Here is a 22,805-nt window from a genome sequence, read left to right as displayed (position 1 = left end):
GCTCGAAGTGCAGAAATACAATGATTGAATACTCGTTGATGCGAACACACACAGATACATACACATGTATACATATTATCCTTATTTGACATTAAGCTCATGGTAAGGTCACTTTATATATTATAGCACCATCTTACAAAAGATAGGTGCCCGTTCCAATTGGTGAGATGGTAAAGTGCCTTATAGTAAAATAGGTAGATGAAACCATATTAACCAGAGTCTCCTTCCTAACAGTGACCCGTCTTTTTATCACTCAAGTCGGTGGCGAAGCTTGCTATTGGGGTCTTTGAGAGGGGTGGATGGTCCAAGATATGACATAAGATGGCGTGCGAGGTTTAGTGCTAGATTTGGGATCAAATGTAGGGGATGGTGTTGTGTTTTTAGACGAAGAAGAGGATGATGTTGATGACAATGAGGATGTGGATAAAGAAGTTGCCTACTGCAAGATTGGGATTAAAAAAACAAAGAAAACTTATTAAAGAAACTATAGAAGACTTTTGTAGAGAAGACGATTACACCTGTTTGCATCTGGAATTGTAACAAAACTAGCTATAAAAGACATGATATAAGGATTCAACGCCCAATTTTGTACCAACATAGTTCTTTAGTGCCACATGTGGACCTTGAAGCTTTGCATTATGACTATTTTAGATTTGATAGTAGCCACCATGAGACTTTGCAAGAGTGTGTAACTACTATAGATACATAGTCTTTGTAAAGCCTTGTGGCCTTTAGATCTAAATAGGTTTGGTACAAGGCTTCTATGTCCAATATTGAATCCATGGTGTCCTTTATTGTCATACGAATCATTATCCATCAATTAGTGCCAAAGTCATACCAACAATCAATGCCAATATACCATGAATTGACATCATTTGAGTTCAATTAACCATCAATTGGTCTTAATTCATTATCAATTAGATGCAAATATACCATGAATTCACATCATTTGAGTTCAATTAACCATCAATTGGTCTTAATTCATTATCAATTAGAATTAAGTTATTATTAATTAGTTTTTCTTAGTGTAAATTTAACTTGTTTAAGGTTAATTCACCATTAATTTGTATTCTCATGATCATCAATTAGTGCTCAAATCTCAAACCCTAAACCCTAAATCCCAAATCCTAAGTCCTAAATAAAAAAGGCCAAACACTAAACACTGAATCCAAAACCCAAATCTCTAAAGCTTAAACCAAAAACCCAAAAAACCTAAAACCAAAAGCTTAAACAAAAAAGGCCAAACAATAAGTGGTAAATCTAGAACCCAAAATCTAAAAGTCTAAACCCCAAACCCTAAATTGTGAACCTAAAAAACCAAAACCAAAACCCAAAAGACCCAAGACCTAAACTGTAAACCCAAAAGACCAAACTTGAACCCTAAAGGTAAAACCCTAAACCCTCAAGCTAAAAACCTAAATCTTGTATCCTAAATCCTCAACGGATAAGCCTTGAAATATAAAAGAAAAACACTAAATCCTAAATCATATACTCTAAAAACTGAAACTGAAAGCCCAATCCAAAACCCTAAACTCTAAACCCTAAAAACCCAAACCCTAACGTCTAAATCCAAAACCCCAAATCCTAAAGTCCAAACCTTATCCTAAACCCAAAAATCCAAAGCCTAATTTCTAAAGTCTAAATCCTAAAGCTTAACCCCTCAAGCCCAAACCCTAAACCTTAAACCTGAAAGTGTTCCTAAAGCCTAACCCCTCAAGCTCAAACCCTAAATCTAAAAGTAGAAAGTGTGTACTCTAAACCCTAAAGTTCAAAATTCAAACCCTAAAATGGAAACTTAAAACCCTAAGGCTCAAACTTTAAACCCTAAGATCCAAACCCCAAAACCCAAAACCCAAAACACTAAAGCCCAAAATTTAAACTCTAAACTATAAACCTGAAAGCCCAAAATTTAAACGCCAAAACACAAACCTTAAACCCTACAATGTAAACCCTGTGTGTGTGTGTGTGTGTGTGTGTGTGTGTGTGAGAGAGAGAGAGAGAGAGAGAGAGAGAGAGAGAGAGAGAGAGAGAGAGAGAAATATTAAACGTCTACTAAAGGCCCAAATGGGCCTATGAGACCAAAATGATACAATAACATCCATGGCATATCTCATCATATGGGACAAAAAATAAAATAGAAACACAACAAAACTATCTCATTGGAATGATACAAAACTCTCCATGGAAATCTCATCATAGAATACTAGGAACATGAAACATGAAACATGAGAGGAGCATCAACCCCCATTAGATGGTATACCACTCTCCAAAATATCAAGCATGGGGCTAATGAGTATGGCCAAGAGGTCTCCCTCAAACTATGTCACATGGAAAGGTAGCTAGATGGTGATGGAGCATGTCTTGGATCTGGAGTTGATGAGGAGATCCTCGTCACGCCCATCGAGCATACTAAAACGCGAAGGCCTGTGGTCTAAGGTAATTCCTCTCGGGTGAGGTGAATCTGGAGTAGCCCGAGCTGGGTCCATGAGATCTTTGTATGGGTGTCCTCCTATTTGGAAGAAGCTCATGTGATGATTAGCTGGCGATGGAGGGGCACGGGTGGCTAGGGACAAAGCTCTTTCAAGAAATTTTCCCTATGTCTACAGAGCTCAAGTAGCAGTAGGAAGAGCCCTAGGCAACGCTGGTCCTAGAAGTTAATGAGCCTAGAGAGTGGGTCAAATCCCTCATGGAATAGACAATGAAACCTTCGGCACAGATCTCATAGTATATTGGATAGTGGGATATGGAATTCTCCCTTGTCTCAACCTCTGTGTGGCATAATCAACAGATCCTTTCCTCTGTATATGAGCACCTTGGCTCAAAAGGTGCTACGGTCTTCTTATCTCCAGTTTGGGGCATGGGATCAAACTTGTATTTGGCCAATCACAATTTGCATGGCACTTAGGTCCTATCTCCATTCCGAGGAGGCAATGGGATCAAACATGTATCTGGCTAGTTGTGTTCTGCATGGTGGTGGGATGAAACCTATAACTGGCCAATCGCAATTTGCATGGAATGGGACATGTGAACACTTGAGTAGCCCAGTTGCTTTGGAAATCCTTCACAAAGGGCTCTATTGAACATGTAGGCTAGTAGGGGCATGAGGGTATCCTTGGCATGTACTTGTTAGTGAGGGTATCCTTGGCATGTACTTGTTAGTGAGTCCCTCATGATCTTGGGCTTGCCCTTTACATAGTCTACAGATGGCTTGAGAACTATGCCCTTTGTGAAGAAGGAGGTGGTGGAGTGGGGATCTACTGGTGGGGGGGTAGATGTGGCTAATGGGGGACACACACACACACACACACACACACACACTATAGATTTCAAATTGCTATATTTGTGTGTGTGTGTGTGTGTGTGTTTGATTTATACAAATAACATATCTGCAGCCGAACCCAAAGAATTCGGGAACCCAACCAATCTTGATAAATGAAAGGGTGGTTGCAGGATCAGGGTGCCTAGTTTTGTCCACTCAGGCACCTTGTAAATAGTAAAAAAACAGGCATTTATTTACCTTTAGTGGCCAATCTCGCCTAGCTAACGAAGGAATTTCCTTTCAAGTTCTTTTGTTGGAACGTCACATGCAAAGTTGGGAATATAGTTGCATAATCTAATTAAGCATTAGATAGTTAAAAGTCCTCATTTCCTTAGGTACAAGCTTAATGTATACACCATGTCCCAAATTTGGGCTGGTTCCAAAAAATGCTAATATCTTTCACATATAAACTCATATGAGATTTCCATTGCATCTTAGATCTTCACATAATATAGAGCTTAACTTGATTTTTTGAAAATTTTTTAAGCTATTTGTCTATTTTCTTTAAATATTTCAAGGTCTTTAAAGTGTTATAATATATGCCACTTTTTGCACCCACAATAACTACCACTTAAAAATGCATAATCTTGTAGATCAAAAGAGTGGTAGATAGTGAGACATTGGTAGAATGTGGTGGTTAGTCAAAATTGCAAATCCAATGGTTCGATTTTTAATGATTTCTTTTCTAAAGGTCTTCCAGGCTGTCAGAAGGCCTGCAAATACTAATAATCTAATTTAGTAAAATTACATTTTTGATGTAAATCATCTAAAACCTATAGGGACTAGTGTACTTGTATTGATGCATCTATGGAAAAAAAATTAGATCACTCTAAGTATGGAGAGATCATTTTTTAATTGTTTTATCATATTTTTGGTTAATTTTGATAAATTGGACTAATTTATATTAATTTAAGTTATATTGGGAGTAAATTTGAGTGTATGTGTATTTTCTATTAGTTTCTTGATCTCGTTTGAAGTACCTTTCCCCCCTAAATTTGTTGTCCAAGAATTGTCCCATTCCAGCATAAACTGGACAAAACTGGACACCCTGATCTTGCAACAACTCGAAAAGTTTAACATGATTACAAAACAAAAGTATTGCTATAATAATCATGTTATTAGTACTGAGAGACAATATCTCCAGTAGTACACCATGTGTCAAGAAGCTTAGATTGCGAGATATTTGAGAGGGTAGAACCTGTTACTTGCATCCATCCAACATAGACAAACAAATAGTTAGCCTGTGTGTGTCTTACAGGTGTCTTAGGCCCTACCACGTGTTATAGATGTCAAGCAAGTACCCCAAAGTGTAAGCTAAAGCTGGGTCAATTAGTCCCAGAATAATCCAATCACAAGTCCATTCCACAATTCGGATAAATAACCCGTAGACCTTTAATGTAATCTTAAGAAATGAAAAATGCCTTCATATCCATGCCTATGCAAGTCATTAGTACTCTAATTAGGCAATCAAAATACATCTTATCAAGCAGATTAGCAAGCCACTGAAGCAAATAACCATAGATGGCATAGAAATACAAAGTGTTCAAAGACCCAAACAAGTTTGGGGCCAAAATCTATATTATATCAAATCAATTTCTATCATGTCATGGAAGCAAATCTATATATAACAATCAATAGATCCTACAGATAGTCACTTATCGCTTGGTGAGATTCAAAATAAAACTCCAAAGGATACACTAGAATGTTTGGTCAGAAACCAAACATAGCAAAATAAAACTCCAAAGGATACACTAGAATGTTTGGTCAGAAACCAGCATAGAAAATCCCATAGGCAGTTACATAATTATATGTTAGCCTTAAGCCTTATGCATAAGCTTACATAGAGAGCTTATGCATAAGCCTTATGTATAAGCAGCAAGCTCTATGCATAAGCTTAAGCATTATGCATAAGCCTTATGCTCTCTATGAAAGCTCTATGCTTAAGCCTCATGCTTAATCCTTATACATAGGCTTTATGCATAAGCTTACATCATAGAGAGTTTATGCATAAGCCTTATGCATTTAAGCTTTAAGCTCTATGCATAAGCTTAAGCATTATCCACCATAAGCTTAAGCCTTATGCTTAAGGCTTATACATAAGCCTATATGCATAGAGCTTATGCATAAGGGTTATGTATAAGCTTCAATCTCTTTGCATAAGCTTAAGCCTTATGCATAAGCCTATGTATGTAGTTTGTGCATAAGGCTTACACATAGAGCTTGCATAAGTCTTATGCATGCGTAACTTGACCTAACCCTAAACCCGGAACCCAAGGGTGCAATAACACAAAGAGAAAAGCATAAACAAAGAATGAAAAAAGAGGGCTTACCTCTTATTTGAGAAGCCGTAAAAGGAGAGGATTAGCCTAAACCCTTGTTAGTTATTCACTTGAATAAACCTACAAAAAAGAAACATAATAAATCAAAAAGTTAGTTCATTCTAACATATTAGCAAGCAAGGAGAAGAAGAGGTGAGTATCCTAAACCCTATTCCTAATGCATGTGATTGAAAGAAATTGGTTTATATTGCCCTAACCCTAGCTCTATTATACATAGAATGCATAATAGAGAGATATGATGGAGAGATCTCCATCAAAGCTCTCTATTAGAGCTTTATGCATAGGCTAGGGTTAGGGCAAGGGAGAGGAAAGAGAGGGGAAGGGAGAATGGGAAAGGAAAGAGAGGGGAAGGGAAAGAAAAGCTCACATAGAGAGCTATGTAGAAGCTTTCCATGAAAGCTTAGAATGTAAGAAAGCATTGAAACTTTCCATGAAAGCTTATGAGAAAGAAAGAAAGGAGAGAGGCAATTACCTTGGAGAGGAAGGGAGGTCTGATGGAAGATATTAAAGGACTTGGTGGGAGGAAATGCTGCTACAGGCATCTTCCTTGCATGTGCAACTAAGAGAGGTAGGTAGAAAGAGAAGAATCCCATCGGGAGATGATTTAGGCGAAAGTCTCAGTTTCTAGGTTGCTGTCCACAGCAACACAAATTACAGTTTCTAATTTTGCTGCTGTAAATGCTTTCTAGCAGCGAAACCCTGGGCAAATTTATGTCTACCAGTAGCTCATGTATTTTTGTACTAACACAAAACTAGTTCTGGCCAAGTTTCAGATGTCTGACAAGATCAATCAGTTTTGGCCAAGTTTCAGATGTCTAACAGTGATCAAGGGCCGGAAGTTGGTTTTGAAGCATGGTTGAGAGAAAAAATTTGTTGTATCATTAGAACATTTTGGAGGTCATTTAGAGGGCTTTTTACATGAGAGAAAATAGAAGCCTATCAATTAACAAGAGGCGTAACATTGAAAATAGCTAAATGTATATAAAAATACATTACATTTTTTTATAGTATATTCAAAAACCGCCGTATTCATCTAAAAAGTAATACCTTTTTGGAGAAAATGGCTGCCAATGGCATTGAAGATGCCAATGGCATTGAAGATGCCTGACAAAGTACAAGGCATATCTTCTCTAATATTATAGAGAAGGAAAAAATTTGAATGCTTCCCCGCTTTTTTGGTCTTCTTCTTCACATTTGCTCTACTCGTCTCAGCATGTTCTTCTTCTCTCTCTAATCTATTATTTCATAAATGGCTACAACTCATCGCTTTGTATCATATCGGGCTTATCCTGCTTCTGAGGATATTGATGAAACAGTTCAAAGTCCAAGGAGACCTAGAACAACGGTAATGATGCCATAATTGTCTCTCCAAATAGTCAATGAGCAGAACCAATGGATTCAACTTCAAATAAGTTAGGGAACATGGGTACTTATGCAACCAAAAAGTAGAAAGCTTTCAAACACCAAGAATATTTACATTACATCATGGAAGGGCATAATTAAGGACTTCAAGATAGAGCTTGGGAAAACCAATATGAAGGAGGTTCTTGTGCAACATGTCTACATGCACAAGGAGCTTGTGCTTGGCAAAGATGATACATCATCCTTACCCGCACACATATTAAATTGTAAGCCACTGACCTTTGATTTAATGAAATCTTGTTCTTACTTATGTTTGCATTCTCTCATTCAAGTGTTCAATGTTTTGTGTGTGCATATGTGTATCCCTCCTCCTATGAAGAGTGGCAACCAATTGAGTGCATCATTGGGATCATGAATGTGTTGCATGCACACATTGGGCAACTGCAATATGAGGGGAGAAGTGCAAGAAGCCTTGCAAAGGCAGGTATTTTTTTAATGACCACTTCTACTCTCTGTTAGATAGAAACAACACCATTGGGCATTTGGAGAAGTTGCCTCTCAACAAAGATTGGAGATACATAGATTGGCCCATTCCCGATTCTTCTATTATAGAATATATTAAGAGCAAGCATTACAAAGATGTGTAGCAACTCACTGTGAGGTATTATACCCACACGGGTAGTGAAACTTATCTTGTACATGCCAATAACTATTTTTGTGGAGCTATTCAATGTTTGTCAGGTGAAAATTACAAAAACAATGTCTGTTTGTAGAAATTTAGAGCATGGTTTCTTGGCTAAACTACTTGATGAGAGCTGGGACAGGAAAGTACATGCAAAAGTCCATTGTGAGATCGCATTAAAAACAATAAATGTTAATTATATGATAGCAACACAGACATTTATCATGTCATTTTGGTATAAACACTCTCATTACATTAAAGGAGAACTAGTTCTAATGGATCAAGAAGTTGCAAGTTTGGAGAACAACAAGGTGATAGATATTGAAGTTTATGATGAGGCCTCAACCTTGCTAACAGTCATTTCACTATGAGAGCTATGTAATCTACTGCAAACAACTGAGGAAGGATATTACAAATGAATGTATACATGAGCTCCCACCAGAATATCTTTTCTTTCACAAATGGAAGAAAAGTGTTGCAGAGAAGAGAGAAGGTAATTTTGTGTAAAGATCTATAGAACAAAGTGAACATCATTCCTCTCTAACTAACCTTTTGTAATTTTGATCAATAGGCACTGACTGAGCATTGACTTTTCAATAATAGACTATTAATGTAAAGGATGATCAATCTTTGAAATTGGAAAAACACTTCAATTAGTTTTACCAAAACTGGTACAGATCTTACCCATTTCAATAAGTGTACATACTAAAAGCATCTCACTTTCTCAAAAAGAGTACAAATAGTTTCTATTGGCTTAAATCAATCTTGTGTGGTTTAGGGTGAGGGTCAGTACTATGTGAGGGGGGCTCTTTCTCAATGTCTTTGTGACATCTAGGTATAGATATATCTAGTTCTCTTTGTGTTGCTTGTTTATAGCTTGTTGTCTATGAAGATGATTTCATTCATCGAGGCAAAGGCTCATGCATTGGAGGATTGGGAAAGGACTTGGTCCTTGGAGAATACATAAAATCCTTCAAATTGCCACAATTTGTTATATGTCACCAGAAGTTTTCAGACAATGCAAATTTTCCATTGTTTGCAATCAAGACTTTGTTTAGATATCTTGAGGGATATCCTATTAGATGGAATAACGACAAGATAATGCTGCTAGAAAAGTAAACAACTTTGCGAGTCTTTGGTCAGGGGCCTGGTACTTATGCCTTCAGAGGACCTTACCACTTGACCTACATTAGTATATGCATTATTATGTGGAACTAAGGATATCCAGTTACTTAAATATTTTGGAAAAAATGGAGTTCCTCAGGTATCAACAAGAATTACTTGCTCCAATCGAAGATCATGTAGACGATGAGCTAGCTCCAAAAAGGATAAGGGTTTAGTGATTTTTCAGTGACGATGATCTTGGTATTGAGAGTGGATTAGCAAGAGCTAAGGAGGATCAAACATGGTTATAGTCATGATTATGTCATGATTAGAAACATGATTAAGAGTGGATTAGGAGATACTAATGAGACATGGCTTAGGCATAATCATGTAAACACACAAGTTACTTCTTCATTAGCAAGAGCCTCTTATATAGGCAAGTAGTACATGACCACATGACATCATCTATGATGTCTTACAAGCATGGAAGGCCATCTCCCCCATGTGGGTATCCCATCTCCCCCATGTGGGTATGCCATAAATGAGAAATATTCCCTCTAGGCTATATTTGATGTAGGCGCCCTTTTGAGGAGGTGTCTTGAGTGAAGTAATCAAGGTTACATAGCCCCTTTCAACCTTTGAATGGATTTGGGTGATATATCCAACAAACCCTCCTTCAACCAAATCCATGACAATGCTACCTTTATGATGGCAATTCTAAGTTCTAGTTACAACATACAAAAACTAGTTATGATGACCATGCTGGTGCCCGTAGGTCTTATTCCAGTTAGGTTTACAATGCTAGCAATGATGGATGATGCTAGAATACCATAGTAAAGCTTACAATGAGATAGTTATGTTTAGGATGGAGAGGTTTTTAAACATGGTATGGGCTATCCCTTGATTTTACTCAAAAGGCCCAATCTTCTTCGATAAAATTGGCCTCTTCGGAGGCCTCTTCTTGCAGCTCTTCTTTGTCTTGACTTGCGAGAAATGCCTTTTGTGCCTTTTGTTTGAAGAAACAATTTTCTTCAATATGATTGTCCTTGCCGCAGAATCCACAAGTCTTCTTCTTTCCTTTTGTGTCGATGAAGTTCTTCTTCTTGAAGTGTGACTTGTTGTTGGAGAAGTATGCCCCTTCCATTATCCCTATATTCTCTTGCTTCTTCTTGTACTCCTCAAGGAGTGCAGCTTCAATGGCTTCTAAAGTAGGATCCGGAAGATTCATGAGAGTTGACACTAAGTGCCCATATTCATCATAAGGCATGCTTTTCAATAAAACTGCAATGGCATCTTCCTCATCTATTGGTGCTCCTATTGTTGCAAGTTGTGACATTAGGCTTTTCATATAATTAAGATGAGTAGGTAAAGACTCAGAAGCTTTCTTTTCAAGTTTAAAGAATTGGATTTTCAGCCCTATCTTGGAATGCTTCCCTTTTGCCCCAAATAATTTCTCTAAGATTTCCCATGCTTCAGCTGAGTTGTTTGCATTAGAGATATGATGTATGTAGTTGTCACTTAGACCTAATGCAATTATGGCAAAAGCTTTCTCATCTCTAGGTAACCATCCTTGTTCACCATCTCTAGTGGTAGGTTTTTTCTCCTTTCCACTAGCAACTCCCCACAGACCTTTCTTCATGAGAATAAATCTTACTCTAACTTGCCAGGTATGAAAGCCTACCCCATTAAACTTATCAACATGGAATGAGGATGTAGACATGATGATAAAGCAAGGTCTTACCACTTGAGTATCCCTCAAGGGCAGTGTCTAATGCTTTTACAAGATTAGATACCTTCACCAAATAGATGAAGGTTATTTATGAAAAATTCAGACCAATCATGCCCTCCTAAAACATTGTTTGCTCTTGAGTTGTAGACATTGTTTCTTACCCGTCTCCTCGGCTTTCTGCTTTTCTTCTTAGGCCTCAAATGTTGAATGTTCGATGATTCAGCATCAGATGGTTCAGCCATTGTGATTCAAAAAATGATGTAAACAATATCATCATCACAATATAGTAATATCATCAAGTATATGGTGACCAATGTGATAAATGCTTTCAAAACAACTTCCAAAAATTGGGTCACTTGGAGTACTTGAAGGAGGTAGAGGCCTAGGTCAAAGCATCTAATGCTTTAAGTACTTTAAATATCAGAGATTTGAGACTATTTTAAGCACAAAACATTGGTGATTAAGTTGAATAATCACCCATTAATTTACTGTTAAGAACTGAAGCTTCAGAAGCTCTGTCAGTTCTACAGCCACCAAACCACGCATCCATTCGCGATTCTGACCAGATCAGCGTGTTCGCAGCCTACGAAAACCCTTGAGGCTCTGAGGAATTAGAGTTTGGTGACGCGATGGCGATGGGGCAGCGTTTTCCCCCAAATAAAAAGGCGCCGGTTTCTGCTGCAATGCCGTTGGCTCCAGGCGATTTCTGGCTAATTCCGCCCGTCAGCACCTTCGTGTTTGAGTTGAGAATGGGCAGCTGAAAGCTTGTGGTGAATCTTGAAGTGGGTAGTGAGATATTGAAGCTCCATGGACTGCCTGTCTTTCAGCCTAGATAATAGGAGAGGATAAGATATGATTAAGTTAATAAATTGCTAATTAATCCCTAATAAGTGAGCTTTGGATGATGTAAAACCTGCTCTGATACCAATTCTTGGTATTGAGAGTGGATTAGCAAGAGCTAAGGAGGATCAAACATGGTTATAGTCATGATTATGTCATGATTAGAAACATGATTAAGAGTGGATTAGGAGATACTAATGAGACATGGCTTAGGCATAATCATGTAAACACACAAGTTACTTCTTCATTAGCAAGAGCCTCTTATATAGGCAAGTAGTACATGACCACATGACATCATCTATGATGTCTTACAAGCATGGAAGGCCATCTCCCCCATGTGGGTATCCCATCTCCCCCATGTGGGTATGCCATAAATGAGAAATATTCCCTCTAGGCTATATTTGATGTAGGCGCCCTTTTGAGGAGGTGTCTTGAGTGAAGTAATCAAGGTTACATAGCCCCTTTCAACCTTTGAATGGATTTGGGTGATATATCCAACAGATGATCATGATACTCATCAATATTGTATATGATTTTGTTTGTAATTTTTACTGGAAATTTTTCTCTCATAGAAAGAGTATTACAATTCAAAAGGCATACTATTATAAATTGCCTCATGTGCTTCTGCCCATGCATACACTGCTCATGTTCTGTTTATGTGTAGATAATCTTGATAAGGTAGATGAGTATGGTAATTTTTTTTTCTTAGATACAAGAAACCAACCAACAAAGTTGGAAATCATCTACTCCAATACAAAGATAACGAGAATTGAATTAAAGCAACTTTGTATCATTACATTCTATTAATCTAGCGGTGATTTACATATATCTTTTTTTCTCTCTCCACATGTTCTATGCTTCAATAGCTCTTGAATTTTTAAGGTCTTCAGATCTTTTCTATTTCCTATGGTGCAGTATTTTGTGGTAGAACCATTGGAATACTTCATGCATGTTGTTTGCTTTTTTTTCTTCCTCCACCATGTTGTGTATGTCTAAAATATGCATTTCGAGCCATGTAATGTGATTTCTCCATTCCTTGAGTGTTCCATATACTTGGGTATCCATATTTTTGAATAAATGATGGTATATAATTGTAGATAATATGCTGTAAATCAACACAAAAAAATAAGGTTGTGCATTACCAGTGCATTACACAAGCTACTTTTACTTAAAAAAAAGCATGAAGCTTATCATGTAGTGTGTTATGTTGGATTCAGTCCAAGCATCCTTCACGACTTGTTTTTAAATGTTTGTAGATTGTCTTGAAAGTTCTTTTTATCTTTCTTTGTCCAAGTAGATTTCTCAAACATCCTGAACAGAACATCAATTGACCACCAAATCTTTGCTTTGGCATGTCGATTCACCCTCTTGGTCTTTCACAACATTATGGAGCTTCTTCCATTGATCATACCTGATTTTGTAGGTTTTGAAAGAAATATTCTTGCTTTTAAATACCCAATGGATGGTTTCGATGGAACATCCTTCTCATTTGTTGACCTCTTTGTGTCTTGCAAAATACGAATGTTTCCCCCATGTAGTCCAATGTCTCACAACACTTTCTCTAATGATGCAATAGGTCCCTGTCTCTCTACCACCTCCTTAATCTTCCAAGAAAAGCCAATGTATAGAAACACTTGGTTTCTCTATGATACGGCACAGGGCATGTATGGTACATATATGCACATTAACTAGATGAATGGAAAATACAGGATGAAAGTTCTCATCAATCAGGTTCGGTTTGGTGGCCAAATATTGAGGTTTATCATCCTTGATGCTTGTATCAAGTGCTCTTCATCAGTGTTATTGTCACTCTTTCCACCTTTTTTTGTTTGATAATATCACATTCATCAAGCTTGATGACAAATTTAAGCAGACCTCCTGTCTCCTTGAAAGTTATGTCATAGAATTCTACCATTCTCTTCTAAAAAAGCTCCATATCTAGGAATATGTTATTGAATTCATTGTACCAAAGGCTGCGATTTTCTCCATTTAACTCCTCTTTAATGTGGTAAGGTTTACCGCGATATATTGCAAGAACTCAGCATTGAGCTTGCTTCAAAAAGTCCAAAAATTTGTAGGAGTTGGAAGTAGTCTCCCTTTAATCTTGGCAGCCTTAAGAACTGAAGATTGTGACTTCTAAAGAGCATTGTAACCTTACGACGACTAACACCATTAGTATCCATAGCTTCATGTATTTCTAATGTGGAAACTACATTACTGTTAATAAAACATTTTATAATATCTCTTTTGACCAACTTGAACTTCTTTTCCTACATCAACTCCTTTGCCATTCTTGAAACTATATTACTACTAACAAAACACTATAATATCTCTTTTGACCAACTTGAACTTCTTTTCCTGCATCAATTACTTTACCATTCTTGAAGTAAACAAAGGTTTTAATTTCTTTTCTGGATGGAGATTGGGGTTGATATTCTCCTTGTCACATTGCATTATAATCTTGTTGTTACAACAATGATAAATTCTAACATCTAGAAGACAATATTAACAAATCAACTAATTTAAATACATTTAAATTCTTCTCTTCACACCACCTGAGAATGGCTTTAAGGTCTCAAAGTTTTTGAGCTTTCTCCTCCTTTGTCTTTCTCCAATGCTAGTGTCCTTTGCCCTATATCTCCTTACTTGTGGCCTTAATCTTGCAATTCAATTTCATATTTCTCCAACTTATTTCTTTGTAATCTTCTGTTGAACCAAGGAGTTCACCTGCTTGATGTTGTGAATAATGTCTTTCACCATCTGCATACGTAGTAATAGATTTTACAATATCCTAGCAATCCATTGACTCCATCTCCTGTAAAACGTAACAAAGTAGTTGGGTTTGCGAAAGGGAGGATGGAAAGTGGTCATAGGGTTGATAAGGTAAATTGATCCATCACACCAAAGATCTATGTGTTGCAACCCTACTATTCTCATATTTTCCTTAACGTTTGATGAGAGGATTGCATAGTTTTTTCTGTGCTTTTTGGATGGGCTTATACTCACAATCAAGATCAATGTGTAGATGATACTTTTTCTTTTTATCTTCTTGATTAATCTGGTTAATTGAAGGGTTACTTGCATTGTAATCCTCCATTGTTTACGTGTAGAGATGAAAGAGGGTGTACGGAAGTGGTTTATTATTTGAATTTCAATTATACTCCCATAATGCTTCATTTAAGAGGAAAATCTTAATGAAGAAGATTAGAAAATAAGGTTGCAGTCTCATTAAATATTAGAATATAAGGTTATGAAACAAGCTCGCAACCTTAAATATAAGGTTATGAGACAAGCTCGCAACCTTATTCGAATATAAGGTTATGACAAACTCGGAGCCTTATTCAAAAATAAGGTTATGACAAGCTTGCAACCTTTCTTAAATATCAGAATGGTAATTTGGAATAATATATACATTTTGATATTCAGACATTTTGGTAATTTTTTAAATTTTCTCTAGTGAGAGAAATTAGAAATTAGTGAATTTACAAGGCCCTCCAAATGACCTCCGAAATGTCGTAATGGTTTGATCGATGCAAGGGTCAATATATACGACAATGTAGTATAACAATTGAATCATGCCCAGATATATGGGCTTCATGAGGCATTGGCATGACTAAGTGCAGATGATGACATGGAGGAGAACCATAGGAGAGTGTTACACAACATGCCACACCATTCAATGACATCGGGTAGATTGTGAAAGGTGACAAGGCTTCATAGGGAAAGCATGGCTGAGACTCATCTTTGCCAACCAATGAATGAGGTGTCTCCACCATTGCCACATGAGGAGGAAGAGGATCTCATCATGGAAGACATGGTGAATGATTTCTTTGAACGGGAGGTCATAGATGATAGAGAGCAAGCTCCAATGTTACAAGAGGAGGAAACCTCTTTGTATGAGGAATGTTCGTACTCCACACTGTGAGAAACTTGGAGCTATTAAACTTGAAAACAACTTATGGATGGAGTGATGCAAGTGTCATAAATCTTCTTAGGTAAGATCGCCTCATTCTATTCTCTTAAATAGAAAATGTCTCATGTTTTATATACTCTCCTTGTAGATATTTGACATATGATTTCTTATGTTACGTTGTAGGATTTGCAAGAAGATTCTTCCCCCTCAAAATCTAATACTGGACTCACGAGATGGGTGTTGTAAAATGCTCTCTATGCTAGGTATAGATTACACAAAAATACACGCATGTCCCAACAATGATTGCATGCTATTTAGAGGGGTTAATCAATATGCAACACAATGTCTACAATGTGGAGAGAGCCGCTACTATAGCGATAATTTGCAAAGAGACTAAATTCCCCAGAAGGTGTTGAGACACTTCCCTATCATTTCTCGCATTAACACATATTTAAATGTAAGAGGATTGCATAACTCATGACATGGCATGCTACTCATCGCTTAACCGATGGCATAATGAGGATCGTATAGCTGATTCACTGGCATGGCAACATGTGGAGCATCAATGGCCGAAGTTGAAAGATGAGCCATGCCAATTATACCTTAGCTTGGGCATGGATGGTGTTAACCCATTTGGCTTCAAGTCCACATCATGGTCTACCTGGCCTATTGTATTGGTGAATTACAACCTGCGTCCATGGGTGGAAATCAAGAAAGGTCATATCATGCTTGCTCTCCTTGTACCAGGAAAGTATAAGGTGGCAAACATGGATGTGTACCTCGAGCCTTTGATTGAGGAGCTTGAGACACTATGGCGAGGTATTAAAGTGCATAAGGTCTCAAGGCCAATAAATAGGTGTGAGGTGGAGGTGAAAGGAGTTTTGCTTTGGATAATGCATGACTATCCCGGGTTCTCAGAGTGCTCAAGTACATGCTTGAACTGGATAACTTTAAGCTTTAAGCTTGATCCCCGTAAACAGTGGTATCAGAGCTTGGGTGTACATTCTTGAAGAAGATTAAATCTTGAGAAAACAAAGGGTAAAAGAGAGAAAGCACACAAGAAACCAAAGGGTAAAAGAGAGAGAACATAGAAGACATTTGGGCCAAAGATTGAATGGTTATGGGATTAGTATGGATCCTTGGATGGAGATTAGAATCAATGGCTAAGAATTAATGTCACCTTTCTTGCAAATACCATTACTACTGTGTGAGAGAAAACCAAGCATGGTTTCACAAAAGTGGTTTTGAGAATTTCAATGTGGTTTTGAGATCTTTCTTTATAGTAGATGTGAAGACCAAGGCATGAGTAGCGCTCTCCTATATCCTCAGAATTCTAAGAATTCTAGAGAAGAATTCTATAATTGACGGTGTCAAATAATTTCAGCTTTTGAATATTAAGTTATACCTTGCTAAATTATAAAGGGTTGCAGACAAAAACTTCAACAAAATATTTTGTTATTTAACCTTCGCTACCCGGATGGCTGCCTCTAGCGGCCCTGCGCGCGAATGCGAAGAAGACGAGGAAAAGGGGACTTTGGAGAATTACCGACGCAGGGACTGGAGGGAGCGAAAATTCCTTTATTTTTATTTTTATTTTCCTACACGCGTTTATGGAGGGGAAGCACCTTTGAATTAAGGCTTATTATTTATATAAATAATAAGCAACAAAGAATAGCGCAGGACTAAATTTCCATTTCATCCTTCAATTTCAAATTCGACTTATACAATTTCAATTTCAATTTCAATTTCAATTTAGAGTCACTGCTCGGCGTTGGAGCTTGTTAATATATAAGTTTTAAATAGTTTAAAATATAAATAAGCTTTAATACAACGAGCCATATATATATAATTTTAATTTTAATTTTTCCCCCTTTTTCTCTTAGCAGCGTTGGATGCCTTCTTTTCCTTCCAACTGGCCACGATTTTCTTTTCCACCCGTTGAGGGATTGGAAGTTTAAAAGGTTTATTTTCAGTTTTGAAAATTTTAGTGGATTCGAATTTTCCAAGACTCTGGGGATCAAGCTTATGGAAGACATCTTGAGATTGGTTTGAGAGCACATGGCGACCAACCCACAAAAAATTTATGTATATTTGGCTTAACAGATTTTTAATAACCCTATTGAACAAATTCTTAGATGGCCGGTATGCTGGAGCGACGACGACGAAAAAACGTTGCTTCGTCTTTATTGAAACTTAGTTAATTTCTTCCAGAATAATATTAAACTAATCATGTTTTTGGAAAAATTAGGGGTAGTAGATTACTATCTTCTCAGACCAACTCACCATCCTCTGAATTATGATTTCACTTTGTATGATTTCATTCAAAAATGTAATCTACTCAGTCTCTTTCTACCTTATCGGAAATTTCATGTAAAGGCTTTCAACCCAAGAATGATACCTATACTTACTAACTAATAAAATTTTCTGTTTGATTAGTTAATATCCTCTTTTTTTTCAACCCAACAAATAATGAGATAAGTCTTTTCTCATACCTTGATCAATTTATAAAATAATTTTCTATATTTTCCAAACATTTTGATTTTTGCAGCTTGACTTCGACAAGTTGAGTTAAGTTTTCGTATCCGCATTCTAGATTAATTGTAAGATTAATTAAATTATGGCATGCATATTTTGTGTCATCCAAATCAATTATTTTTGCAGCTCGGCGAATCAAATTCATGTGAGCTCAGTCCTTCACTACTCTCTCTATTTATCTTTATAATTTCGAGTATTTAATTTGAAGATCATAATAATTAAATCTTGATTTATTGTTTCTTCAAATTATTAATTCGTTAAAAATTATTAAATCATATCCTTTTAAATCCAAATAATTTTCATTAGTCATTGTTCAAATTATCACTTTTTCTTTGGATGATTAATTCATTTGCATGTGCAAAATTAATTATCTCAATGTTTATTTCCTAGTTTTTAATTAAAATTTGTTTGAAAAATTATAGTTGCATGTTAAAAAAATTCCTAAAAATCAAATTTTTGTTTCTAAATATTCTTGATTAATTTTTAGATTTTAAAGGTCATTTTCAATTAATTTTTATAATTTATTTCATTGTATAATGCATTAGAGATTAAAATTATAATAAAATTAGTACAAATAGTAGAAAAATTCCAAGGAAATTTACAATAAACGTTTAAATGTTTTTTTAGTTTTTTATAAATTTTAGAAATTAACTTTTATAAATTTAGTTATTTAAACTAATTACTTAGTGGTTTTTCTTTAGAATTGTATGAAAATTCATTTTTACTGCTAGGAAATTACAGAAAAATCATGTAAGTTATAACTTTAATCTCTTTAACCCTCTTTAGTTTTAAAATTAGTTGTTGATTAATTTTTACTATTTTAAATTAATTATTTTATTCAAGTTTCATTAAATGATTGAAATTTCACTTTTGAGGTTAGGAAACTTTGTAAGCATTTATTTTACTATCTTTTATATGTTTAAGTTTTAAGAATTAATCATTAATCATTTTTAAAGTCGAATTAATTATTTATTTCATTTCTTTCGAATAATTCTCTTAATTCTGAAATAATTTAAAAATTAAGTATTCATTTCCTTCTATATTATTAGCCATTCATTGAGACCTAGGAAGAAAAATTTAGAGAACCCTAGTTTCTAGAAACCAATTCCAGATGATAAGAAAACACTCAATTCATAATATCAAGAATAAGGAAAACTTGTACTAGTAGATCACTCATTTGAAAATTAAGTATTCATTTCCTTAATTCTGAAATAATTTAAAAATTAAGTATTCATTTCCTTCTATATTATTAGCCATTCATTGAGACCTAGGAAGAAGAATTTAAAGAACCCTAGTTTCTAGAAACCAATTCCAGATGATAAGAAAACACTCAATTCATAATATCAAGAATAAGGAAAACTTGTACTAGTAGATCACTCATTCAAAAATTAAGTATTCATTTCCTTAATTCTGAAATAATTTAAAAATTAAGTATTCATTTCCTTCTATATTATTAGCCATTCATTGAGACCTAGGAAGAAAAATTTAGAGAACCCTAGTTTCTAGAAACCAATTCCAGATGATAAGAAAACACTCAATTCATAATATCAAGAATAAGGAAAACTTGTACTAGTAGATCACTTGGATTGATTATTACGACTAAGAGAAGATATGCTAAATTTAATGACATAGCTAGTTGGTCTCCAGCAAGTATTAGTTCAAATGATGAGAAATTGCTAGTAGATAAAGACAAGTTCCCATTAAGTTGTTGGAAAAGTACTTTGAAAATCAAGTTTTCTATCACTTGATCGTATCATGGATGATAAGGTAAGATTAAAAGTAACCATCAACTCAAGATTACGAATCAAAGTATCAATCACAAGAGAGTATAGACTGAATTTTTCACAAGATACAAGTACAAGATCTATTCAAGCTCAAGAGGAAGTTTTATTTTAGTACAAGAGACGTTCAAACCAAAACTTTAATCAAAGTACAAGATTGCTAAAGATTACAAATTTCTTATTAAAAAACAGAGATTTGTTCAGGTCTACAAACATCAATTGTAAACAAGACCTCTTTCAAGATTTAAAATCCTTGAAAACTATATTAGACTGAGGAGTTTAGTATGTTATCTAAGTTTAATACAATATCATACCAAGATCAATAATAATTATTAAACTTTCATCTTTTTCTTACAGACAAGTTAGAAATAATCTGTTGATACAGGTAACTTTCACGACACCATCTTCAAGACCAAACAAGAAACCGAGATTCCTACCTTAAACACATGCTTATTGAAATCATCATTCGAATAAGATGGCAGGTGCGAGGGTACCGAATGAGGTGTCGTACCAGTGAAAGATTGTGTGAGGGTACCGAACGAGGTGTCACACGAGAGAGATGAGTGCGAGGGTACCGAATGAGGTGTCGCACCAGTGAAAGATTATGTGAGGGTATCGAATGATGTGTCACACAAGAGAGATGAGTGCGAGGGTACCGAATGAGGTGTCGCACTAGTGAGAGATTAACACGAGTCATACCATACTAGTGATTGCGTATCGTGGGTGACTCCACAATAAATACTAATAATCTAGTGTTAGTAGTATTACTAGGGAGGAATGGTGATTGAACTATGTTTAATTATTTGAGTTAACCTTGTTAGGTTGTTGATCATTTGACGCAATTGAGGACAATTTCTTCCTCAAACGGGAGGACTATCACGGGAGTGAGATTTTTCAGAATATTTTATCATAGGAGTGAATCCAAATAATGATGTGTGATGCTGCATGGTTCATGTGATGCTGCATGGTTCATGTGTGAAGCATGGTAGTGAATGATTTCCATTTGTTATAATTATTTTTGTGAGTGATTCCAAAGTAATTGTGATCTAACATTGTGGATTATGTTGAGTATAGATCATGGGCCTTGGTTTGAGACAACCAAGGTGTACATTGGACGAGATTATCTAGCTAAGCACAGTTGTACTAAATATTTAACTTTGTATGGTTTGGCCCATTGTACATATGTTGGGCAAGGATTATTTTTGATGAGATGCTTTAAAAGCATTGGACTAAGATTCAATTTTGTAAAAGCCCAATTTTGGAAAAGCTATGCTATTTATGGCTCCAAGGGCTAAATTTATTAATATGATTTAAATACTGCGTGTGGGAGTGGAGCTACACACGTCGGGGGGAGGGAGATTGCACCCAGTCTGTTGTTCTTCTTTGTGTGGTACTCTCTATCATAACCTTTGATGATGTTGCTATTTTATGTATTTAATTTTTCTTTGTATAATGATAACAAGTCACGTTAATTGATTTTTAATTCAATTTCAAGTCTCTCTTTTATTAATTGATTTTTAATTCAATTTCAAGTCTCTCTTTTATTAATTGATGTATATTTGTGAGGATTTAATTATTTCTTTAAGATGTACAAAAAGGATCCTTGTAACAATCATAGTGATAATCTAAAGCTTCCCTTGAGCTCAAGACATGGAGAAGTGAAACATTGCTCCTTGAAGCCCCATCTATAGCTAGATCACCAAGGGGGTGCTTATCCAACTGCTCTAGGTTATGCAAACACAATGCAATTGATCCAATTGTGAGATTAGGATCCGATGGCCATAAGCCATTTAGCATAAAGTGACCGTAAAGCCCCTCCCCATGTCCATGAGTGATCATACCAACAATGTCACTTGCAGCAGCTGCCATGCTGAATTTGTGTCCTTTGGTACTGTTCGTAGTCTAGGAATGGTTGTCTTCTTTTGATCCATTTATCATGCATGATGCACACATATTTCTCTGGTTGTAATTCTGAAAATGCACGACATGCATAGTACATGTTTCTACAACTCTGTTGTTTGCTAACTCATGTGAACTTTTATTTCCTTCTTGATCTTTGCTCTTTCCTATAGACTTGGCTTGGTTCCCATTCTAGCCTTCAATGAACTACACAAATTGCACTTAGAGAACTCACTTGTCTTTGTCAATGCCACATGGGGATACTCTTGATTCCATATTCTCCCAAAAGAAGACTTGGATAACTTCTTTTCATATCCCAATTGATCAAGCATTGTATTGATCTCATCTAATATGTCAACATGTTTGTATGTTTCGGGTATCCTTAACTGAGTCTCCCTTGAGCCATCCAGCATAGTTCTACTCTTGTTAGGCATTTGCTCTTTGAGTTAATATTGATGAAGTCCTCAAGTAGTGCTCTAGCCATACCAGTATGCTCAAGGCTTCTTCGAACTATCCATGTGTTTCCATGTACATGTTGACGCACACCAATCTCAAACTTTTCCATGTAGCGGTAAAAGGATGTCTTCGGGATTCCATGCACCTCATACCATGATCGGCAACAACAGACACCCATCCTATTAAGTTTAAATTAATATTTAATCTTCTTTGTTTTTGAGTCTTATAGCCAAGACACAGAGAGCACATCATATACATAGTTTGTCCGAATTTCTTGAGATTGTCCCCAAAAATCTTGGTGTATGCACATTATCATGTTGCGATCTGCAAGCTGACAACATTTGTTTTTACAACAATCAATAGAGGCAACTCTTTGCACTGATTCCATTAACAAATAGAAACTCAAAGTTGGTGGTTCTCTCTCATTTGGAGTAATTTTTATGAAAGTATAGCATCTCTTTTTTGAGGTTGGGACCTCCTGAGCCACCATTGGATACTCAACTGTGTTCTGCTTGCCACCACCATCACCCTGAATGTCTTCAAAGGCTACATAGCGCTGTAATGGAGTATTGTCTAACATTGTAATTTGCTTGATAGGCCACTTAACTAAGTTGATGCTGTCCACCTCATAACCATTTCCTCTTTAATGTACCCTCTTGCGCCCTATCAAATAGCAACACCTACGTAATGCTCACCAAGTTGTTCAAAGTTGACACAGTTTTCTGGAAGCACATACAGTATTAAACCCTTGTACATCATTTGGGTGTTGCTCTCATCCTATAAAAGGACATTTTTTTCTCTTCCAAGACTCGAGTTCTGATATTAGACTCTAAAGATGTCACTGGT

The sequence above is a fragment of the Cibotium barometz genome, chromosome 19 (assembly GCF_041138505.1).
Source record: "Cibotium barometz isolate CiBa-2024 chromosome 19, ASM4113850v1, whole genome shotgun sequence".
In the NCBI taxonomy this organism is placed as follows: domain Eukaryota; kingdom Viridiplantae; phylum Streptophyta; class Polypodiopsida; order Cyatheales; family Cibotiaceae; genus Cibotium; species Cibotium barometz.
This window is presented reverse-complemented; position numbering follows the sequence as displayed.